Below are 25,092 nucleotides of genomic sequence, written 5' to 3'. Positions count from 1 at the left end.
CGTGAGCCGTTGACGTGACCACGTTGTTAATAATTCAGTATTAAGGTGAGAGTACTTTATGTGTTTTAGGGGAAATAAATCTTGAACAATGAGAACACTTTCAGACATTGTCCTGTGTTTGGAAACATGATCAGGTAAGGATATTGCTGACTAAATATTGATGGTGTATCGTCGTTATGTCAACCCTGTTTGTAATAAAGTAGATCTGTTTTGATTACGAGTCCGCCATATTTTCTGACTAATGGTAGAACAGACAACAACAAACTGTTCGTTTACATCTGCACTGTAACCTCTTACAAAGCCGAGGTCTGTACAACCCCAATATGTAAAATCAACATAATATGTAAAACTAACGCAATATGTAAAGCTTTACGTTTTGCGTTAAGTTTTTACATGTTGCGTTAGTTTTTACATATTGTGTTGATTTTACATATTGGGGTTGTACAAGGTCCACCAGCTGTTTTCTGCGCCATGTGTTACAGTGCAGCACACTGGTAGCTGGATGACTGGGTGCCACTTCTCGAAAGTGTCCCAGCTAAGACAGATGCTAACTAGTAAGAAAGCAGTCACCCATAATTCATTGCATTAAAACACTTAGACAACGGCACCTACAATCTGGTTTACAAGATAAATGGAAAGACTAGATATCCAAGTATAAAGGATGAAAGCGGTGCAATTAAGCCTTGGATGGACTTCGTAGATCTAGAAGGAAACGTCATACATATGAAAATTAAAATCTTGTGTCCAGAAATTTGAGTAAACTCGTACTCGAATGGGTTTAAAATATTTAATGAGACTTTTTAATATCCAATTGCCACTACAATTCGAATTTCCATACTTCCTGAAATTTTCACTTTATTTGTCATTGTTGTTTTGGTTTTTTTTGTGTTTTTGTATGAAAATCCTTACTTGAACTGACATTATTCGTCATCTCACAAAGACAAAAGTCACCTAGGAAAAAACAGGAGTTACTTCCCCTAACAAGTTGGCTTTGACATTGACATTTCACGGCAGTATGACAGAAAAGGGCAATGCTGTGATTAAAAAGGCCGAGAATAGGTAGGAATTTAACAAATCTCTTTTGTAAATGTAAAGAATATGTGCATTGTAACAAGTGTGTCTATTCATTACGGATTAATTGATAATATAAATTCAAAACTCTTCTTAACTCATGACAACGGTATGCTGTTGTAAATTCAATGTAATTTATACGAGTTATTCTGTTTGACAATGTAAAAATTGGTGAAACAAGAACCAATACGAAACGATCGGAAGTGACAATTACACACAAGTTGATAATGACGTAAATTCAAGTACACATACTTATACGGCTTGTAAAGGGAACATTGTAAATTGTTTTCCGCTATTTTGTTATGCCGTAAAAACAGTATTAATTTTCTCCGCTTTTATCGTACAGCTCAGTTCGACGGGTCTATCTTTATTTTATTCTTTAGGGAAACTAGGAAAATACTGCCTGATGTAACTGTGGAAATTGATTCTTATGTAGAACATTATGCATCCAATGTATAAAATAACTTGCCATAAATGACGGAAATATGGGTCATCACACGAGTGTGTTTTGGGATGGTTAATATCCCGCATTAGGAATAAACGTTGTATCTAGCGAGCCTTGTCATGTCCTTTGTATTTCATATAATGTTTCTTCTTGTCACTGTGCTAGAGAACAAAGCACAACAGACATTTAATGTTTTGTATAGTTTTGTTTTATTAAGCTTCTTAAGGTCTCACAGTTATATGAATGAACTTTTCATATGGCTGACTGACTGAGTTTAGTTTTACGCCGCTATTAGCAATATTCCAGCAATACCACTGCGGGGGACACCAGAAATGGGCTTCACACATTGTGGCCATGTGGACAATGGAACCCGGGTCTTCGTCGTTACGAGCCAACGCCTTACCCACTAGGCTACCCCACCGCCCCACTTTCATATGGATTGTACCTTGTTCTTACATTTGTTTCAAGGAAACACAGATCAGTGTATAGGTAAACTTGTATACATTTCCCGGCAAAACATCAGAATTGCATCTTGAATGGTCCTGCTAAAAGAGTTGAGTTGAGTTGGGTTTTGCGTCACATCGGCATTGTTCCAGCCATATAGTGACGAGAACAAGTTGGCATTGATAAACATTGTAAGAACAAACTCGGAATGAGATGTATTTCAAAAACATATATTCATTACATTGCCATTTAAAAGCAGAAAAAGTCATAGCACCAAATTTAAAGGTAGGCTCTTTGTAAGTCACATTGCACAGTTACAATTTATGATACAGATCAACTTCCCTCAGGTAGTTCACTATCGGATGAACGCTCACGCGGGAGAACAGATCTTTCAGATTTGCTGCATCATAATGTGAGTCCCTTGCAGACGGTAAGTCCACGCATTCAAGCAGGATATGCTTGATGGTGAAAACCTCCTCGTAAGAGACACACATGGGGGTACATCCCCATCCGTTTTCAGGAGATAGTCATGAGTAAACCGACTGTGGCCAATACGACATCGTCGTAAAGTTACCTCATCACGTCTTGACTGATAACCCAAGTAGGTATAACCAATTGTTGGCTTCAATTCATACAGTTTTTTTCTTCCTACTTCCGTCCCATCTTTTTGCATGAGGTCCCGAGTATAGCTTTTGATAGTGGGTTTGAAATCACTGTACGGGATCAGCAGTGGAGATAGGGGCTTGTCAAGAGCTGCTTTTGCTGCAGCATCGGCTTTTGTGTTACCTGCTATGCCGACGTGACCCGGCAACCAGCAGAGCACGATGTCACATTGGGCAGTAGAGAGGTTGTTGTAAAGTTCTAACATGTCCAGAATGATTGGATGACTTGAAGTAACATTTTGAAGTGCTTGAAGGCAAGATAATGCATCTGTGAAAACGATGAAGTTTTTGGAATGATTCTGCTGTTTAATACAGGTCAAAGCTGAAAAGATAGCTTTGGCCTCGGCAGTGAAAATGGAACTGTTGTCGGGAATCCTAGAGGAGACAGTCTTAGATCCAATGACTGTAGCACTGGCAACTTGGCCCTCATGCTTGGATCCGTCTGTGAAAATGGATCTATGGGTGTCATATTTGGAACGTAACTGGATGTATTCCTGCTGGAACACCAAGGGATTTGTTTCAGACTTTTTCAGTTTAGTGAGGGTAAGATCGACCTGAGGTTTCACCATCTGCCAGGGTGGTGAAGACAGGAGTCGGTAGGGTGCTATGCTATTGAGATCAATTTTAGCTGCAGATATGTGTGGTTGGATTTTGATTTCCAAGTGGTGGAACCAGGCTTGGCAGTTTAGGAAACAAGTTTTCATAGAGAGGGTTGAAAACACAATTGTATGCTGGATTGGACTGATTTGAACGTAGTTTAGTGATATGCTGCAGTGAAAGTTTAATGCGGCGTTGTTCAAGGGAAGGTTCGTTAGCCTCTGCATATAGACTGTCTATACCGGAGAGGTCCTAAAAGCTCCCAGGCAGAGCCTCAGGCCTTGGTGGTGGATAGAATCTATTTTTTCTAAATTGCTTTTGCAGGCTCCACCATAAACAATGGAGCCGTGTCTAGTTTAGAGCGAACGAAAGATCTTTACAAGTGGAAGAGGGTAATCTGATCCCCTCCCCACTCTGTATTTGAAACGACTTTTAGTAAGTCCAGAGCCTTCAAACACTTGGTTTTCAAATATTTTATGTGTTGTAAGAATGTCAGGTAGCGGTCGAATATGAGTCTCAGGAATTTGGCCTCTTCTACTACCTTGATGGGAGTACCATCTAAAGATACGTCTGGATCCTTGAGTGGTCTGTATTTACGACAAAAGGTAATACAATTTGTTTGGATTTTGAAAACTTAAAGCCATTTTCATTGGCCCATTTTTTTATTTTGTTAAGGCAGAGTTGTAGCTGCCTTTCTATTGTGTGCATGTTCTTACCACAGCATGAAATATTGAAATCGTCCACGAAAACGGACCCATCTACACAACTGTTCAGGACGTTAGTGAGGCTGTTTATTTTGATGCTAAACAGGGTGACAGACAGGATGCTGCCTTGAAGGATGCCCAGATCTTGGTGAAAACAATCAGACAATGTGGAACCTACCCGAACTTGAAATTGTCTGTTGTTTAAAAACTGAGATATGAACTGAGGTAATCTGCCCCTCAATCCAAATTCATGTAAATCTTTTAAGATACCATGTTTCCACGTTGTATCGTATGCTTTTTCTAAATCGAAGAAGATAGATACAGTATGTTGTTTGTTGACGATGAAATTTTTATGAAAGATTCCAGACGCACCAGATGGTCAATGGTACTTCGTTTTTTTCGGAAACCACATTGAAGGTCACTATGGAGGTTATTGGTCTCCAAGTACCAGATTAATCGATTGTTGACCATGCGCTCCATGGTTTTACAAACACAGCTGGTTAGTGATATAGGACGGTAGTTTGAGGGATCGGTATGATCCCGGCCAGGTTTTGGTATAGTGATGATAATGGCGTTGTGCCACGAAGAAGGAAAGTTGCCGGTTGTCCAAATGTCATCAAATATATTGAGTAGAGTTTCCAAACTTGAATCAGGAAGGTGTTTCAGAAGCTGATAATGAATATCATCAGCTCCTGCTGCAGTGTCGTGAGCCTGCCCTAGTGCAGTACGTAGTTCATGGAGAGAAAACGTTTCATTGTAATCCTCACTATTATCAGAGTTAAAATTGACTGATTTCTTTTCTTGTTGGGTTTGGTATTTCTGGAACTTGGGGTTATAGTTTGACGAGGAGGAGTGGTTTGCCAAAGTTTCGCCAAGTTTGTTTGCAATTTCAACTTTATTGAGATGGCAACCACCAGTTGTGGATCCTGTGCCCTTAATCTTTTGAATCATGTTCCACACCTTGGACATGGGTGTGCCGGGGTTGATTTTGGACACATATTTCCTCCATGACCGGCGTTTAGTTTGTTAAATGTACGTCTTGCCCTGGCATTTGTCATTTTAACGGCATTCAGGTTATGCACAGTAGGATGTTGACAGAAGTATTTTTCCGCCTTCTTCTCATTTTTCCTAGCTTGTTTGCAGTTTGTATCAAACCATGGTTTGCAAATGCGCGGGTTTGCAGAGGACTTAGGAATGGTTTCGTCTCCAATAGTATTTAAGATATCAGAAAATAGTTCCATGGGATCAGGAACATTCCTGAAGTTGTCAGGTATAATCTTTTCAGAGCAGAGTGTTTGGAATAATGGCCAATTGGCCTTAGTAAAATTCCATCTTGTTGAAGGTGGTTCATCCGCGGGAGTAACAGGAGTAAAACTAGTTGGGAAGTGGTCACTTCCACAAAGGTCATCGTGGACCGACCATTCAAACTCGTTTAAGAGATTAGAATCCGTAAGTGATAGATCAAGTGCAGAGTATGTTCCAGTGGCAGGATGGAGATAGGTGTTTGACCCATCGTTGAAGATGCATAGATCATTATTGGAGAGAAAATCTTTAAGGACCTTTCCCTTATTATTTGTATCAGTACTCCCCGATAGAGGGTTATGGCCGTTCAGGTCGCCCATGATTATGCAGGGCTTTGGGAGTTGATTATACAAGTTCTGAATATCTGATAGGTGGACAGTTGAGGAGGGAGGAAGATAGAGTGAACATAGCGTAAGCCCTATGTTCAGAGTCATGCGGACAGCAACAGTTTGTAGGTTGGTGTTAAGTGGAACAGGGCTATGCCTCCCCAGGATAGAAGTGCCTTTTACACCGGGAGGAGAAAAGGAGTGGTAGGAACTGTACCGACGGATGTCGGTTTCTTGGAGACAAAACGCGGATGGTTTGAAGTCTTGAATCAACAACTGTAATTCGTTATAATTATTCTTAAGTCCTCTGCAATTCCATTGAATCATGTTTTGTGGATTCCTGCTGAAAGAATGCTGTCATATTCAGCGTTACAATTTATAATTACACAAGGAGTGTTTTCACACATTTAGAGTGCAATGTCAGATGCAAATTCAGCTCTTGTCACTCTTGGCCTTCCATCAGCTACATACCAGTATTGGTCTTCCATCTGCCAGCTACATACCAGTATTGGCCTTCCATCTGCCAATTACATTTCAGTATTAGTCTTCCATCTGCCACCTACATTCCAGTATTGGTCTTCCATCTGCCAGTTACATACCAGTATTGGCCTTAAATTTTTCCCAGCTACATAGCAGTATTGGTCTCCAATCTCCATGCTACATACCGGTATTGGTCTTCCCTCTGCCAGCTACATACCGGTATTGGCCTTTCATATACCAGTATTGGCTTTCCATCATTCAGCTACATACCAGTATTGGTTTTCCATCTGCCAGCTACATACCAGTATTGGTCTTCCATCTGCCAGCTACATACCAGTATTGGTCTTCCATCTGCCAGCTACATACCAGTATTGACCTACCATCTGCCAGCTACATACCAGTATTGGTCTTCCATCTGCTAGCTACATACCAGTATTGGCTTTCCATCATTCAGCTACATACCAGTATTGGTCTTCCATCTGCCAGCTACATACCAGTATTGGCCTTCCATCTGTCAGCTACATACCATGTTGGTCTTCCATCTACCAGCTACATACCAGTATTGGCCTTCCATCTGCCAGCTACATACCGGTATTGGTCTTCCATCTGCCAGCTACATACCAGTATTGGCCTTCCATCTGCCAGCTACATACCGGTATTGGCGTTCCATCTGCTACCTACATACCAGTATTGGCGTTCCATCTGCCAGCTACATACCAGTATTGGCGTTCCATCTGTCAGCTACATACCAGTATTGGCATTCCATCTGCCAGCTACATACCGCTATTGGCGTTCCATCTGCCAGCTACATACCAGTATTGGCCTTCCATCTGCCAGCTACATGCCAGTATTGGTCTTCCATCTGCCAGCTACATACCGGTATTGGTCTTCCATCTGCCGCTACATACCGGTATTGGCCTTCCATCTGCCAGCTACATACCGGTATTGGTCTTCCGTCTGTCAGCTACATAAAAGTATTCGTCTTCAATTTGCCAGCTACATGTTAGTATTGGCGTTCAATCTGCCAGCTACATACCAGTATTGGCCTTCCATCTGCCACCTACATGCCAGTATTGGCGTTCCATCTGGCAGCTACATAGCGGTATTGGCCTTCCATCTGCCAGCTACATACCGGTTTTGGTCTTCCATCTGCCAGCTACATACCAGTATCGGTCTTCCATCTGCCAGCTACATACCAGTATTGGTCTTCCATCTGATAGCTACATACCGCTATTGGTCTTCCATCTGCCAGCTACATACCGCTATTGGTCTTCCATCTGTCAGCTACATACCGGTATTGGTCTTCCGTCTGTCAGCTACATACTAGTATTGGTCTTCAATCTGCCAGCTACATGTCAGTATTGGCGTTCCATCTGCCAGCTACATACCAGTATTGGCCTTCCATCTGCCACCTACATGCCAGTATTGGCGTTCCATCTGCCAGCTACATACCAGTATTGGCCTTCCATCTGCCAGCTACATACCGGTATTGGTCTTCCATCTGCCAGCTACATACCAGTATTGGTCTTCCATCTGCCAGCTACATACCAGTATCGGTCATCCATCTGCCAGCTACATACCAGTATTGGTCTTCCATCTGCCACCTACATTCCAGTATTGGTCTTCCATCTGCCAGTTACATACCAGTATTGGCCTTAAATTTTTGCCAGCTACATAGCAGTATTGGTCTCCCATCTCCATGCTACATACCGGTATTGGTCTTCCCTCTGCCAGCTACATACCGGTATTGGCCTTCCATATACCAGCTACATACCAGTATTGGCGTTCCATCTGCCAGCTACATTCCAGTATTGGCCTTCCATCTGCAAGCTACATACCAGTATTGGTCTTCCATCTGCCAGCTACATACCGGCATTGGTCTTCCATCTGCCGCTACATACCGGTATTGGCCTTCCATCTGACAGCTACATACCGGTATTGGTCTTCCGTCTGTAAGCTACATACCAGTATTGGTCTTCAATCTGCCAGCTGCATGTCAGTATTTGCGTTCCATCTGCCAGCTACATACCAGTATTGGCCTTCCATCTGCCAGCTACATGCCAGTATTGGCTTTCCATCTGCCAGCTACATACCGGTATTGGTCTTCCATCTGCCAGCTACATACCAGTTTTGGTCTTCCATCTGCCAGCTACATACCAGTATCGGTCTTCCATCTGCCAGCTACATACCAGTATTGGTCTTCCATCTGCCAGTTACATACCGCTATTGGTCTTCCATCTGCCAGCTACATACCGCTATTGGTCTTCCATCTGCCAGCTACATAAGAGTATTGGCGTTCCATCTGCCAGCTACATACAAGTATTGGCCTTCCATCTGCCAGCTACATACCAGTATTGGCCTTCCATCTGTCAGCTATATACCAGTACTGGCCTTCCATCTGCCAGCTACATACCACTATTGGCGTTCCATCTGCCAGCTACATACCAGTATTGGCCTTCCATCTGCCAGCTACATGCCAGTATTCGTCTTCCATCTGCCAGTTACATACCGGTATTGGTCTTCCATCTGCCAGCTACATACCGGTATTGGTCTTCCGTCTGTCAGCTACATACCGGTATTAGCCTTCCATCTGCCACCTAAATGCCAGTATTGGCGTTCCATCTGCCAGCTACATATTATCTTCCATCTGTACATACCGGTATTCCCATCTGCCAGCTACATACCGTATTGGTCTTCCATCTGTCTGCCAGCTACATACCAGTATTGGTCTTCCATCTGCCACTCTACATTGGCACCAGTATTGGCCTTCCATCTGCCAGCTACATACCAGTATTGGTTCTTCCATCTGCCATACCAGTATGGCTTCATACCGGTATTGGTCTTCCATCTGCCAGCTACATACCAGTGTTGGCGTTCCATCTGCCAGTTACATACCTGTATTTGTCTTCCATCTTCCAGCTACTACCAGTATTGGTCTTCCATCTGCCAGCTACATACCAGTATTGGTCTTCCATCTGCAAGCTACATACCAGTGTTGGCCTTCCATCTGCCAGCTACATACCGGTATTGGTCTTCCATCTGCCAGCTACATACCAGTATTGGTCTTCCATCTGCCAGCTACATACCAGTATTGGTCTTCCATCTGCCAGCTACATACCAGTATTGGCCTTCCATCTGCCAGCTACATACCAGTATTGGTCTTCCATCTGCCAGCTACATACCAGTGTTGGCCTTCCATCTGCCAGCTACATACCGGTATTGGCGTTCCATCTGGTCTTCCATCTGCACTACATACCAGTATTGGTCTTCCATCTGCCAGTTACATACCAGTGTTGGTCTTCCATCTGTCCAGCTACATACCAGTATTGGTCTTCCATTCCATCTGTATTGGTCTTCCATCTGCCAGCTACTACCATACCAGTGTTGGTCTTCCATCTGCCATACCAGCTCTGTCATACATACCAGTATTGGTCTGTACATACCTTCCATCTGCCAGCTACATACCGGTATTGGCGTACCTACAGCTACATACCAGTTGGCCCATCTGTCATTGTGTCTTCCTGCATCTACCGCTGCATACCAGTACATACCAGTGTGTCTTCTCTGTCATACCGGCATTGGCCATCTGCCAGCTACATACCGGTATTGGTCTTCCATCTGTCAGCTACATACCATGTATGGTCTTCCATCTGCCAGCTACATACGGCTATTGGTCTTCCATCTGCCAGCTACATACCGTATTGGTCTTCCATCTGCCAGCTACCTTCATGCCAGTACATACAAGTGGTCTTCCATCTGCCAGCTACATACCAGTATTGGCCTTCCATCTGCCAGCTACATACCAGTATTGGCCTTCCATCTGCCAGCTACATACCAGTATTGGCCTTCCATCTGCCAGCTACATACCAGTATTGGTTCTTCCATCTGCCAGCTACATACCAGTATTGGTCTTCCATCTGCCAGCTACATACCGGTATTGGTCTTCCATCTGCCCTCCATCTACATACCGGTATTGGTCTTCCATCTGTGCTACATACCAGTATTGGCCTTCCATCTGCCAGCTACATACCAGTATTGGTCTTCCATCTGCCAGTATACATACCAGTATTGGCTATCTTCATCATCTGCCAGCTACATACCATCTGCCAGTATTCTTCCATCTACCAGGGTCTTCCATCTGCCAGCTACATACCGGTATTGGTCTTCCATCTGCCAGCTTCATACCAGTATGGTCTTCCATCTGTCAGCTACATACCAGTATTGGCGTTCCATCTGCCAGCTACATACCGGTATTGTCTTCCATCTGTCAGCTACATACCAGTGTTGGTCATTCCATCTGCCAGTATTGGTCTTCCATACCAGTATTGGCCTTCCATCTGCCAGCTACATACCAGTATTGGCCTTCCATCTGCCAGCTACATACCAGTGTTGGTTCCATTCCATACATACCAGTATTGGCCTTCCATCTGTCAGCTACATACCAGTATTGGTCTTCCATCTGCCAGCTACATACCGGTATTGGCCTTCCATCTGCCAGCTACATACCAGTATTGGCGTTCCATCTGCCAGTTATACCTGTATTTATGTCTTCCATCTTCCAGCTACATACCAGTATTGGTCTTCCATCTGCCAGCTACATACCAGTATTGGTCTTCCATCTGCAAGCTACATACCAGTGTTGGCCTTCCATCTGCCAGCTACATACCGGTATTGGTCTTCCATCTGCCAGCTACATAGCGGTATTGGTCTTCCATCTGCCAGCTACATACCAGTATTGGTCTTCCATCTGATAGCTACATACCGATATTGGTCTTCCATCTGCCAGTTACATACCGGTATTGGCCTTCCATCTGCCAGCTACATACGAGTAGTGGTCTACCATCTGCCAGCTACATACCAGTATTGGCCTTCCATCTGTCAGCTATATACCAGTACTGGCCTTCCATCTGCCAGCTACATACCAGTATTGGTCTTCCATCTGATAGCTACATACCGCTATTGGTCTTCCATCTGCCAGCTACATAAGGGTATTGGCGTTCCATCTGCCAGCTACATACCAGTATTGGCCTTCCATCTGCCAGCTACATACCAGTATTGGCCTTCCATCTGCCAGCTACATACCAGTATTGGCCTTCCATCTGCCAGCTACATACCACTATTGGTTCCATTCCAGCATCCAGTATTCGCCTTCCATAGCATGCCAGTATTGGTCTTCCATCTGCCAGCTACATACCAGTATTGGTCTTCCATCTGCCAGCTACATACCGGTATTGTCTTCCATCTGCCAGCTACATACCAGTATTGGTCTTCCATCTGCCAGCTACATACCGGTATTGGTCTTCCATCTGCCAGCTACATACCGGTATTGGTCTTCCATCTGCCAGCTACATACCAGTATTGGTCTTCCATCTGCCAGCTACATACCAGTATTACCTTCCATCTGCCAGCTACATACCAGTGTTGGTCTTCCATCTCAGCCAGCTACATACCAGTATTGGCCTTCCATCTGCCAGCTTCCATCTGCCAGTGGCCTTCTCCATCTAGCTACTACTTCCTACCAGCCTATTGGTGCTTCCATCTGCCAGCTACATACCAGTGTTGGTCTTCCATCTAAGAAGCTACATACCAGTATTGGTCTTCCATCTGCCAGCTACATACCGGTATTGGTCTTCCATCTGCCAGCTACATACCGGTATTGGCCTTCCATCTAGCCATACCAGTATGGTCTTCCATCTGTGTTACATACCGGCATTACCATAGCTACATATAGTGTGGTACTTACCTTCCATCTGCCAGTGTGTCTGGTCTCATCTGCCAGCTACATACCAGTATTGGTCCATTCCATTACATACCTCACCTTCCATTCCATTACGAGTGTGGTCTACCATCTGCCAGCTACATGTGTGTGATTGGTCTTCCATGTAAGCCAGCTACATACCATCTACATGCCAGTGTGGTCTTCCATCTGCCAGCTACATACCAGTGTTGGCCTTCCATCTGCCAGCTACCATACCAGTGTTTCCATCAAGCATACCGTTCCTTCGATCTGCCAGTACCTGTATGTTGTCTTCCATCTTCCATACCAGTATGTGGTCTCTGCCATACTGTGTGGTCTTCCATCTGCCAGCTACATACCAGTGTTGGCCTTCCATCTGCCATGGTATTACCGTTCCATCTGCCAGCTACATACCAGTATTGGCCTTCCATCTGACAGCTACATGCCGGTATTGGCCCATTGCCACATACCTGTGGTCCATCCATGTGCCTTCCGTCTGTGCTACATACCAGTATACCATCTGCCAGCTACATTATTGGCCTTCCATGTGTGTATTGGTCGTTACATACCAGTGTGGCCTTCCATCTGCCAGCTACATACCAGTATTGGTCTTCCATCTGCCAGCTACATACCAGTATTCCTCCATCTGCCAGCTACTTCCATCTTCCATCTGCCAGCTACATACCGGTATTGGTCTTCCATCTGCCAGCTACATACCACTATTGGTCTTCCATCTGCCAGCTCCATCCGCTATTGGTCTTCCGTCTGTCATTGGCCTTCCATACCTACATGTGTGGTCGTCCATCTGCTGTAGCTACATACCAGTATTGGTCTTCCATCTGCTGTAGCTACATACCAGTGTTGGCCTTCCATCTCACTTATATACCATCACTCGTGTTCCATCTGTCCTTATTGGCTACCATTCCTACATATTGGCCTTCTCTGCCTTCTACATTCCAGTATTGGTCCATCTCGCCTGCTACATACCAGTATTGGTCTTCCATCTGCCAGCTACATACCGGTATTGGCCTTCCATCTGCCAGCTACATACCGCTATTGGTCCTGTGTGTATTGGTCTTCCATCTGCCAGCTATACCAGTATTGGCCTTCCATCTGCCAGCGCTACATACCAGTATTGGCCTTCCATCTGTCAGTTTCCATCTTCCATCTGCCAGTACTAGCATCCATGTATGTGGTCTTCCATCTGCCAGCTACATATCAGTATTGGTCTTCCATCTACTGCATACCAGTATTGGTTTTCCATCTGCCAGCTACTATACCAGTACATACGAGTATTGGTCTTCCATCTGCCAGCTGACATGCCAGTATTGGCGTCCATCTGCCAGCTATACCAGTGTTCCATCTGTCAGCTCCATCTTCCTGTGCCATACATACCAGTGTTGGTCTTCCATCTGCCAGCTACCAGTATTGACCATCTGCCAGCTATACCAGGTCTTCAATCTGTGGTTCTTCCATCCGGTGCCTTCCATGCCAGCTACATACCAGCCGATACATACCAGTGGTCTTCTTCCAGCGACATCTGTCTTCAATCTGACTGGTACTGGCCTTCCATCCATTTCAGTATTGGTCTTCCATCTGTACATGCCATCTGCCAGTGGTCTTGGCCATCACCAGTTACATACCAGTATTGGTCTTCCATCTGCCAGTTACAGTATGTGTTCCATCTGGCAGCTACATACCGGTATTGGTCTTCCATCTACCAGCTACATACCAGTATTGGCGTTCCATCTGTTACATACCAGTACGTTTCCATCTGCCAGTTACATACCGTATTGGTCTTCCATCTACCAGCTACATATGGTATTGGAATCTTCCATCTGCTGGCTATACCGGTGTTGTTCCATCTGCCGCTACATACCGGTATTGGTCTTCCGTCTGTCAGCATACATACAGTATGGTCTTCAATCTGTCAGCTGCATGCCAGTATGGTCGTTCCATCTGCCAGCTACATACACCAGTGTTGGCCTTCCATCTGCCAGCTACATGCCATATTGGCGTTCCATCTGCCAGCTACATACCGATATTGGCGTTCCATCTACCAGTCCATACCGGTGTTGGTCTTCCATCCATCATACCAGTATTGGCCTTCCATCTGCTATATACCGGTATTGTTTTCCATCTGCCGGCTATACGCCAGTATTGGTCTTCCATCTGCCAGCTACATACCGACCGGCGTTCCATACATACCAGCGCTACATACCGTATTGGTCTTCCATCTACCAGCCGACATACCGGTATTGGTCTTCCATCCGCCAGCTATATACCGTATTGGTTTTCCATCCTGCCAGCTACATGCCAGTATATGGGTCTTCCATCTGCCAGCTACATACCGGTATTGGTCTTCCATCCCAGCGCTACATACGAGTGTTGGTCTTCCATCTGCCAGCTACATACCAGTATTGGCCTTCCATCTGCCAGTTGTGCATATCAGTATTGGTCTTCCATCTGCCAGCTACATACCATCTGTAGCTATTACCGGTATTTAGCGTTCCATCTGCCAGTCCAGTTCCATCTGCCAGCTTCCATCTGCCATACCAGTATTGGCCTTCCATGTGCCAGCTTGGTCTTCCATCTGCCAGCTACATACCACTATTGGCGTTCCATCTGCCAGCTTACCCAGTATTATGGCATGCCAGCTACATACCAGTATTGGCCTTCCATCTGCCAGCTACAGCTACATTGGTCTTCCATCTGCCGCTATACCCTTCCATCTGCCGCTACATACCAGTATTGGTCTTCCGTCTGTCATACCCAGTATTGGTATCTGTGCTACATTCCATCTGCCAGCTACATACCGTATTGGCCTTCCATCTGGTACATTATTGGCGTTCCATCTACCAGGCCTTACACCAGCCACATACCGTATTGGTCTTCCATCTACCAGTTACCAGTCTTCCATCTTCCAGCTACTACCAGTATTGGTCTTCCATCTGCCAGCTACATACCAGTATTGGCCTTCCATCTGCCAGCTACATACCGGTATTGGCGTTCCATCTGCCAGCTACATACCGGTATTGGCGTTCCATCTGCCGTTCCATACCGGTATTGGTCTTCCATCTGCCAGCTACATACCAGTATTGGCCTTCCATGTACCAGCTACATACCAGTATTGGTCTTCCATCTGCCAGCTACATACCAGTATTGGCGTTCCATCTGCCAGCTACATACCGGTATTGGCGTTCCATCTGTCAGCTACATGCCAGTATTGGTCTTCCATCTGTCAGCTACATACCAGTATTGGCGTTCCATCTGTCAGCTACATACCGGTATTGGCGTTCCATCTGCCAGCTACATACCAGTATTGCCGTTCCATCTGCCAGTTACATACCTGTATTTGTCTTCCATCTTCCAGCTACTACCAGTATTGGTTTTCCATCTGCCAGTTACATACCAGTATTGGTCTTCCTTCTTCCAGCTACTACCAGTATTGGCCTTCCATCTGCCAGCTACATACCGGTATTGGCGTTCCATCTGCCAGCTACATACCAGTATTGGTGTTCCATCTGCCAGCTACATACCGGTATTGGCGTTCCATCTGCCAGCTACATACCGGTATTGGCCTTCCATCTGCCAGTTACATACCTGTATTTGTCTTCCATCTTCCAGCTACTACCAGTATTGGTCTTCCATCTGCCAGCTACATACCAGTATTGGCCTTCCATCTGCCAGCTACATACCGGTATTGGCGTTCCATCTGCCAGCTAGACACCAGTATTGGCCTTCCATCTGCCAGCTACATACCAGTATTGGTCTTCCATCTGCCAGCTACATACCAGTATTGGCCTTCCATCTGCCAGCTACATACCGCTATTGGCATTCCATCTGCCAGCTACATACCAGTATTGGTCTTCCATCTGCCAGCTACATACCAGTATTGGTCTTCCATCTCCATGCTACATACCAGTATTGGTCTTCCCTCTGCCAGCTACATACCAGTATTGGTCTTCCATCTGCCACCTACATTCCAGTATTGGTCTTCCATCTGCCAGCTTCATACCAGTATTGGTCTGCCATCTCCATGCTACATACCAGTATTGGTCTTCCCTCTGCCAGCTACATACCAGTATTGGCCTTCCATGTACCAGCTACATACCGGTATTGGCGTTCCATCTGCCAGCTACATACCGGTATTGGCGTTCCATCTGCCAGTTACATACCAGTATTGGTCTTCCAACTGCCAGCTACATACCAATACTGACCTTCCATCTGCCAGCTACATACCGGTATTGGCGTACCATCTGCCAGCCAAATACCGGTATTGGTCTTCCATCTGCCAGCTACATACCAGTATTGGTCTTCCATCTTCCAGCTACATATCGCTATTGGCGTTCCATCTGCCAGCTACATACCAGTATTCGTCTTCCATCTGCCAGCTACATACCAGTATTGGTCTTCCGTCTGCCAGCTACATACCTTTATTGGCGTTCCATCTGCCAGCTACATACCGGTATTGGCGTTCCATCTGCCAGTTACATACCAGTATTGGTCTTCCGTCTGCCAGCTACATTCCAGTACTGGCCTTCCATCTGCCAGCTACATACCGGTATTGGCGTTCCATCTGCTAGCTACATATCAGTATTGGTCTTCCGTCTGTCAGCTACATACCGCTATTGGCGTTCCATCTGCCAGTTACATACCAGTATTGGTCTTCCATCTACCAGCTACATACCAGTATTGGTCTTCCGTCTGCCAGCTACATACCGGTATTGGCGTTCCATCTGCCAGTTACATACCAGTATTGGTCTTCTATCTGCCAGCTACATACCAGTATTGGTCTTCCGTCTGCCAGCTACATACCAGTATTGGTCTTCCATCTGCCAGCTACATACCGGTATTGGCCTTCCATCTGCCAGCTACATACCAGTATTGGTCTTCCGTCTGCCAGCTACATACCAGTATTGGCGTTCCATCTGCCAGTTACATACCAGTATTGGTCTTCCATCTGCCAGCTACATGCCGCTATTGGTCTTTCGTCTGCCAGCTACATACCGGTATTGGCGTTCCATCTGCCAGCTACATACCGGTATTGGCGTTCCATCTGCCAGCTACATGCCGGTATTGGCCCTCTATCTGCCTGCTACATACCAGTATTGACCTTCCATCTGCCAGCTACATACCAGTATTGGCCTTCCATCTGAACGGGTTGTGGTGTTATAACCACAGCAGTTTATATTCTGTTTGTTTGGTTGTGGTCACAAAGAATACACCCGTGCAAAATGAATGTATTCGATATCGCTGCTCAAACACAGTACATTTAATTTCAAGACTTTTTTTACTTTCATCTAGCAACACATCCTAATCTGAGTGATGTATGGGATGTCATTATGATTGTACATAAACTCTTGAAACCGAACCAGGAGATGGGTTCTCAGGACATACAGCCAGCATTCAATCAAAATATCACACATGTCCTTGCAAAGGTTCTTCACCTGCCAGATATCGCCATAGCGTTGATTGTGAATCTCAGATGTATTGCAAGGCACAATACACGCAGCTATTACAGTGCAGACAAACTCTACACCCACATCCAAACGTTCTTGCTCTTTCAGGCTTCCAAAAGAGTTTTCTATTGTCATTCTGGCGCTACTCAAACGGTTCTGAAAACCCTTTGTCTGTCAGATAATGCTCCACGTTTGGGAAACGGTTTCAAAAGCCAGGATCTGAGGTGCGGGTGGGGGTGGGGAGAAGATGGATCTCCAAGAATGACAAATGGCAGCTGCACATCCTCGTACGATATTGACACTTCTTCAAACCACTTTGGAAAAAGCCTCGACTCCACGCCTTTTTGAAAGATTTCAGAATTAGAAAAAAAAACTCTTGCGTCATGACCTCGCCCATACCATCTAATGTTAATATCTCTGGAGATATATTTGTGCTCATAGACGGCCCGGAGAATGAGGGTGTACCACCCTCACGGTTGAGATAATCCCCATGAGCTTGCGAATTGGGCTTAAACTGTTTATATAATAAAATTACAATGTTGAATATTACACATCATACAAGCTACTCACATTTTTCAATTTTGCTGACATTTCATCTTCTAACACTTGTGTAAAAGTAGGGAAAAAAAAAAAAAGCTGAATGTGTTAAAGTCTTATGTAACTATTGCTCAAACAAACACAAACTACCAAAGGATACACAAAGCCTACAGCTATCATCTACGTATGACATGGTACTGAACAAGGCATAATGTAGATAACGAAATTAGTTTCGTGAAATAATATCTGAAATATATCAAAATATGCATGACATTTTTGAAACTGTCAGCAGCAGAACAGGGATATTTTGTTTACAATTATTTGACCTTCCTCTCAAAGAAATTGCCAAATATGTACAACGATGTACACTTTCACAAAATGGCAAATTCAGGAATTTGCGAGGGAACTACCCATTGATTAAAGAATCATTTGTACATAAATGATGTAAGTAATCAGAAACATTCTGTCTTACGAGCATAACGTTTGTTTTCACACCCAGTAGTTTCGTTTGATGCTATTTGGACAATTGGTTTTGGTGACAAAGACAATTTGTTATTTCATTCTAAAATGTGAAGTAAATAAAGAATCTCACCTGTGTGTCTTTTTATATCAAATATATCACCACGAGTTGATAACGTTACAAATATCCGAGGCTTGTCGAGAATAGTTTTAATTTTATCAATGAGTGTTGATATATTTGATATCAGAAGACACGCCGAGGGTGAGATTCTATTTATCATCCAATATCACTCTTTTTTAGTTTGCAATAAAAATGTACATCTCTGAACACGGTATTGCCATTAGACTTGCAGTGCAGCAATGCCCTAGCATTGTGACGTGATGTCATTAAGTTCATGACATCATAGCATTGTCAGGGCATTGTACAAAATCTGTCAAGACAATATCTCCTAGGAGTTCCAGGAATAGCTATACTTCGACTTCGACCCTAAAATATACACAAGAAAAAATGGTGATTTACGAAAACAATTACAATTTGTAAAGTTCATATTTGAAAAAAAATACAAATTTTGTAAAGATGTTATTTACAAAGCTTGTAACTTTTTGTAAATTTAGGAAGGACTTTACCAGTACTTCTTTCAGTTTCTCCTTTTCCCAAGGATCCCCTGGTTTAATGTCTCCCCGATGTGAATGTCAGGATTGTTTTGACTTAACTATTTTGCGCATCTTTTGTTCTGTTTGAGTTCTTATTGTTGATATCCAATTCTATATTATTGATATAACTTCACTCAATCTGCATCCTTCTTGTTCTAGGTGTCAAAAGTTGTTACTGACTGTATGATAAGAACGATGTTATATTTACCGCTGGTTTGGCAAGCATTTTCCAAAATACGTTTTAAGTGTACGCTTTAGCTGCTATCCACAAAGGCGCAATCATGTTTCATGTTTACGCCTGTCACTGTTCGTATATATACAAATTACATACACCTACGTCACATGGATTAAATAAAAGTTTACCAGACCAATGCTGTTGGTTTAAGGTGTTTAAGATAGAGTGGGAGGTTACTACTGATCAGGGTTTATTACATGTCACAAACGTGAACCCTTGCGAGGGCGTAATAGGCCTATTGTAGTAGAATGCATTCTCTAATTAACACCTGCCACAAGGGACAGGCTATTTGAGTTTGTGCTTGTGACGGTGTTATGCAATTGGTATATTCATGAAATCTGATGAAATTGTTAATAGATAACTGGTTATGTGGTCCAAAGGCAAATAAATTATTACACTTTTAAGTAAATCACAGTGTAACTAAATTAATTTGATCATTCAAAAGAATTAAGTGACATAATGTTTTAATACATCATTTATTTTAGATCACGTTAAATCATTTCTAGAGAAATCAGCACACAAGCTAACATCACAGATGATTCCAGAGAAAAAATACATTTGAAAGATTGTAGTTCAGGAAAAGCATTAAATGCCTAATAAGCAAACCGATGTGATCTCTAATGCCCATGAATTATTACCACCAATATCACAATAGTTTGAGAAGAAATGTTCAAATCTGGAGTCGCCTGCTATTTACTGCGGGCCTTAAAAGGTTTGAAACGACGTCTGCTCATTGATCTTTTTATGTAACAATACAAAATACGTGACCCCGGGATAAAGGAAATTATATGTTTGAAAATGTTAAACCTGCATTGAGAACACGACGCCAATCGTAAACAATGCTTGTTTCATCGGTATTCTTGAAGTACGACCTTAAAGATACCAATTTCTTGTTGATGCGTTGGGGGACGTTCCCATGTTTACTCTTACATCATTATCAACATAAAGGTTACTACAACCAGGTGGTGACAAGTATATATGCATAGTATGTATGACAAGCAACAGATTAACAATAATAACAACAGGTAATTGAGAGCAAGTTGCACACTCTATGATGGGGCCAGCCGGAGAGTAAGATCAACAAATAGCACAAATCTTGAACTCAATACACAGAAAGTATTAGATTGTAAACAGGCTGATTGGATGCTATGCAGCTTATACTGTAAATCAACTTCAGTTAAATCCACTCCATCGTCCAAGTGTACCATCATCATCCAATCAGATTGTTCAAGTTGAAGGTTCTGATCTCAGATTAAAAAACCATGTCAAGATTTATTGCATACCTCTTTATGTTACTTAGAAATTAATCAACGTAGTAATTGTATATTCCCTACCATTACATGTTTCATTGAAGCGTCATTTATGACAGTATAATGTTCTTTCATTTCATCACACAGCATATATATCATTCAATGTGGTGAAACTATATATGATAATTGCATGTTTAAAAGTGTTACTGTTCCATTTTATTGTGAAGTGCAAAATCATTTTCGTTTTTCACATACCACAAGTGTTTCAACCGTATAGTTATTATGTTTACAAACAACTATCTGTTTAGATGTATATATGAGTATACACAACGTGGGTTCAGTTTTAATGAATTGTATGGCTGAAATATTGCCGAGGTGACGTTAAATTTTGACTCACTCACTCACTCACTCTAATGAATTGATTGCATACTGTTCACTCGGACTGGTATTAGGGTTTTCTTAGTGCGATAAATGCTTGAGATGGGGAATTAACAAGTTTTGTGTCTTGAGACATTGCCTGATATGTAGTGAATCAGATTAAGAAACCCCTTCTAGTAAGTTCCCTTACGACAAAGCTGTCGCTCTGTGTAAGACATGAAAAGAGAGATGCCTATACAATATGTGTCATAGCTAAAAGACAGACCCTGGTTCAAATAATATCACAAGTTTATAATAGTATTTTCTAGGGAGCTTCTTCCGCCCTAATTGATTGATGCAACGCTGGAACATTTGAGCAGGTTTATTTTTATTACGTCAGAAGTTCAGTAATAAGCTATGGTAATTAGTATACAAGAGAATACATTTCACGTCGAACCTCACCTTCCTTCTTCAATATACAATGTAAGCAAGCGTTTTAAGAAATTACACAGGTAAAACATAGGCCGTTTTGTCTAAAACATCACGTATCTGTCTCTCGGCAACACAAACATCACATCTCTCTTTTGACACTTTCAAACGAACTTAATGAATTTACTCTTGAATTTATGAGTGGCCATTGTCAGTAAATATTGTCAGATGCCAGGCTCCTTGCAAACCTTTAGACATACGCTACCCAGCTGTCCGATATTTAATAGGTTCAGGTCATAATACCATTGCACAGTAGCATACCCTGATCGCCAAACGCAGATAAAAAAATTTAATCTCTTTTGGATGACTTACAGGCGAAATATGTGTACTTGACAGTGGGCAATGGGTCAGTCCAGTTTGATCCTACCATACGGAGGTGTGAAGGGACGCCATCACGCTTCAGCTGGTCGAGACACACGCAGGTGTTTCTCATGACCCCGAAGTTCAAATATGAAATAAAGGAGTGAGTTAGGTTTTACGCCGTGTGTAGCAATGCTCCAGCAATATCACGACGAGGGACTCCAGGGCTTCACACATTGTACCCATGTTGGGAATCGAACCCCAGGAGGGTCCCATTGCCCCTCAAACATACAGCTTTATGGGAACTATTGTACATGTACAAGTGAGTAACACTTATGGCACAATGGACAGCGAGTCATATCTGTTGGTTGCATTCACGCAGTGGCTTCAATATAAATTGAATAGCGAGACACCATTCAACAACTGTTGGTGATAGCAACTGTCACCATAGGTCTAGTCTTGCACATGTCTGTTAAATGTACAGAATTAATCATGTGTGAAGATATTGAATTAGTTTCTTTATAAACTTTCATGTGCACTCATAACAGCTCTACCATTGTGAATTATTTTAACACGAGTGTTTGTCGGGGTTTCTTGCCAGTGTTTTCTCAACTTATATACTACAGACATTTCATGACACGAAGTAAACAGACGCAGAGAATGCTATATCTATACAGGAGGTCTTTCAATTTGTTGTTACACGCTGGCGAATCAAAGTTACCCAATCGTCCATAACCTTTATAGAAATCAGTTCAATACAGAAGACAAGACAAGAATGAACGTTCCCGAATATTTCAACACTGCGCCGTCATCAACATTGAAAGACTGTGGTGAAAGATATTGTCACAAAGTTTGTGATCACCAAAGGACAGGCTGGTTCGTAAACGATTAAAATCATTATTAAATTTCCTGTCAACAATGTCATGCATGCCGCTTTTCTCGAGAGAGCAGTTTATATTAGTCATGTCTGTCGTGGTGGGGCGGGTAGCCACATAACATGCACAGCGCAGTACATTAGGCCCCTACTACCACGGGCAATATGATCTGACGAGTGCACACTGCATAATGCTAGACAATGTCAGTGTACATCACTAAATGGACAATGTCCACATCACACGACGGTACTGAAGCAGCCATGCAGGGTCTGCGGACTGACTGTAGTGACATATCTGAGTACAAAGTATCCACCATGTCGTGAATAGGATCAAAAGTCATAAACAAAGCTCAACATGTTAATAAAGCACACACGTCCCTGTCGTGACATTTACATTTGAACCCACTTTAAATAATTCAACACTACGAGAGATGAAACTGTTTTTAGTTTCCACAGTGCTAATTGATAATCAAATGTAAATCTATTCAGGAATGGCAATCCTGAATCAGAACCGGGTCGAACTATTTCAGGAAAATGAAAATGAACATGAACTGTTTTGTAACTGCATACATTTTATGGAAAAGGCAAGGCAGTTGTGAAACTCACGTGTCTGTGTTCTTCCTCCTCGTGATGGAAGAAAGTTTGTGTCTGACTTTGGTCGTCAATATGTGTAAAGAAAACCATCGCTGTCTTAAACTACATTTAGATGTGCCGCCGAAAATGGCGATGAACCCTCACATATCCACACAGGAATATGTTTTTGCTTTATTAATCTTTGAAATTTGGAAACTACTCTTACATCAGTATTAAGATTCATTTAGCATTCCGAAATCAAGAGTGATCTAATTAACATACGGTTTTTCTCCAGTACGTCAAAAATAGGAACTATCAAAACTGTGCCTGGTAGTTTCAACCACGTGGTTCAATATAAACTCAACGAAAGAAGAAACTTGACACGAGTTACTTTATGTTCTTACCTAACATCTCCATATACATGTGGTATCTCCATATACATGTAGACACATAGCGTGCTGCTGGTATCTCTATATACATGTAGACACATAGCGTGCTGCTGTTATCTCTATATACATGTAGACACATAGCGTGCTGATTGTATCTCCATATACATGTAGACATATAGCGTGCTGATAGTATCTCCATATACATGTAGACATATAGCTTGCTGCTGGTATCCATCCATATACATGTACACATACATGTAGACACATAGCGTGCATAGCGTGCTGCTGGTGGATAAATCTGGGGTGTTCTTCCTTAACATCTTCATATACATGTATATACATGAGACACATAGCGTGCTGCTGGTATCTCCATATACATGTAGACACATAGCGTGCTGCTGGTGGATAAATCTGGTGTGTTCTTCCATATCACCATATACATGTAGACACATAGCGTGCTGCTGGTATCTCCATATACATGTAGACACATAGCGTGCTGCTGGTATCTCCATATACATGTAGACACATAGCGTGCTGCTGGTATCTCCATATACATGTAGACATATAGCGTGCTGCTGGTATCTCCATATACATGTAGACATATAGCGTGCTGCTGGTATCTCCATATACATGTAGACACATAGCGTGCTGCTGGTATCTCCATATACATGTAGACATATAGCGTGCTGCTGGTATCTCCATATACATGTAGACATATAGCGTGCTGCTGGTATCTCCATACACATGTAGACACATAGCGTGCTGCTGGTATCTCCATATACATGTAGACACATAGCGTGCTGCTGGTATCTCCATATACATGTAGACACATAGCTTGCTGCTGGTATCTCCATATACATGCTAGACACATAGCGTGCTGGTATCTCCATATACATGTAGACATATAGCGTGCTGCTGGTATCTCCATATACATGTAGACACATAGCGTGCTGCTGGTATCTCCATATACATGTAGACATATAGCGTGCTGCTGGTATCTCCATATACATGTAGACACATAGCGTGCTGCTGGTATCTCCATATACATGTAGACATATAGCGTGCTGCTGGTATCTCCATATACATGTAGACACATAGCTTGCTGCTGGTATCTCCATATACATGTAGACACATAGCGTGCTGCTGGTATCTCCATATACATGTAGACACATAGCGTGCTGCTGGTATCTCCATATACATGTAGACACATAGCGTGCTGCTGGTATCTCCATATACATGTAGACACATAGCGTGCTGCTGGTATCTCCATATACATGTAGACACATAGCGTGCTGCTGGTATCTCCATATACATGTAGACATATAGCGTGCTGCTGGTATCTCCATATACATGGACATATATGCTGATGGTATCCATATACATGTAGACACATAGCGTGCTGCTGGTATCTCCATATACATGTAGACATATGCTGCTGGTATCTCCATATACATGTAGACATATAGCGTGCTGATGGTATCTCCATATACATGTAGACACATAGCTTGCTGCTGGTATCTCCATATACATGTAGACATATAGCGTGCTGCTGGTATCTCCATACATGTAGACATATAGCGTGCTGCTGGTATCTCCATATACATGTAGACATATAGCTTGCTGCTGGTATCTCCATATACATGTAGACACATAGCGTGCTGCTGGTATCTCCATATACCATATGCTGCTGGTATCATATACATGTAGACACATAGCGTGCTGCTGGTATCTCCATATACATGTAG

At 43.1% G+C, this 25,092-nt stretch overlaps 1 protein-coding gene across 2 annotated transcripts in view; it reads left to right on the top strand.

Moving 5' to 3' along the window:
- The window catches only part of LOC124288792, a 217,243-nt gene that overhangs the window by 103,908 nt on the left and 88,243 nt on the right, over nucleotides 1-25,092 (top strand). The window lies entirely within an intron of this gene.

The sequence above is a fragment of the Haliotis rubra genome, unplaced genomic scaffold (assembly GCF_003918875.1).
Source record: "Haliotis rubra isolate DU_JTF1 unplaced genomic scaffold, ASM391887v1 Scf1114, whole genome shotgun sequence".
In the NCBI taxonomy this organism is placed as follows: Eukaryota; Metazoa; Mollusca; class Gastropoda; order Lepetellida; family Haliotidae; genus Haliotis; species Haliotis rubra.
Note: the sequence above shows the minus strand (reverse complement) of the source record. Positions and strands in the feature narration are given on the sequence as shown.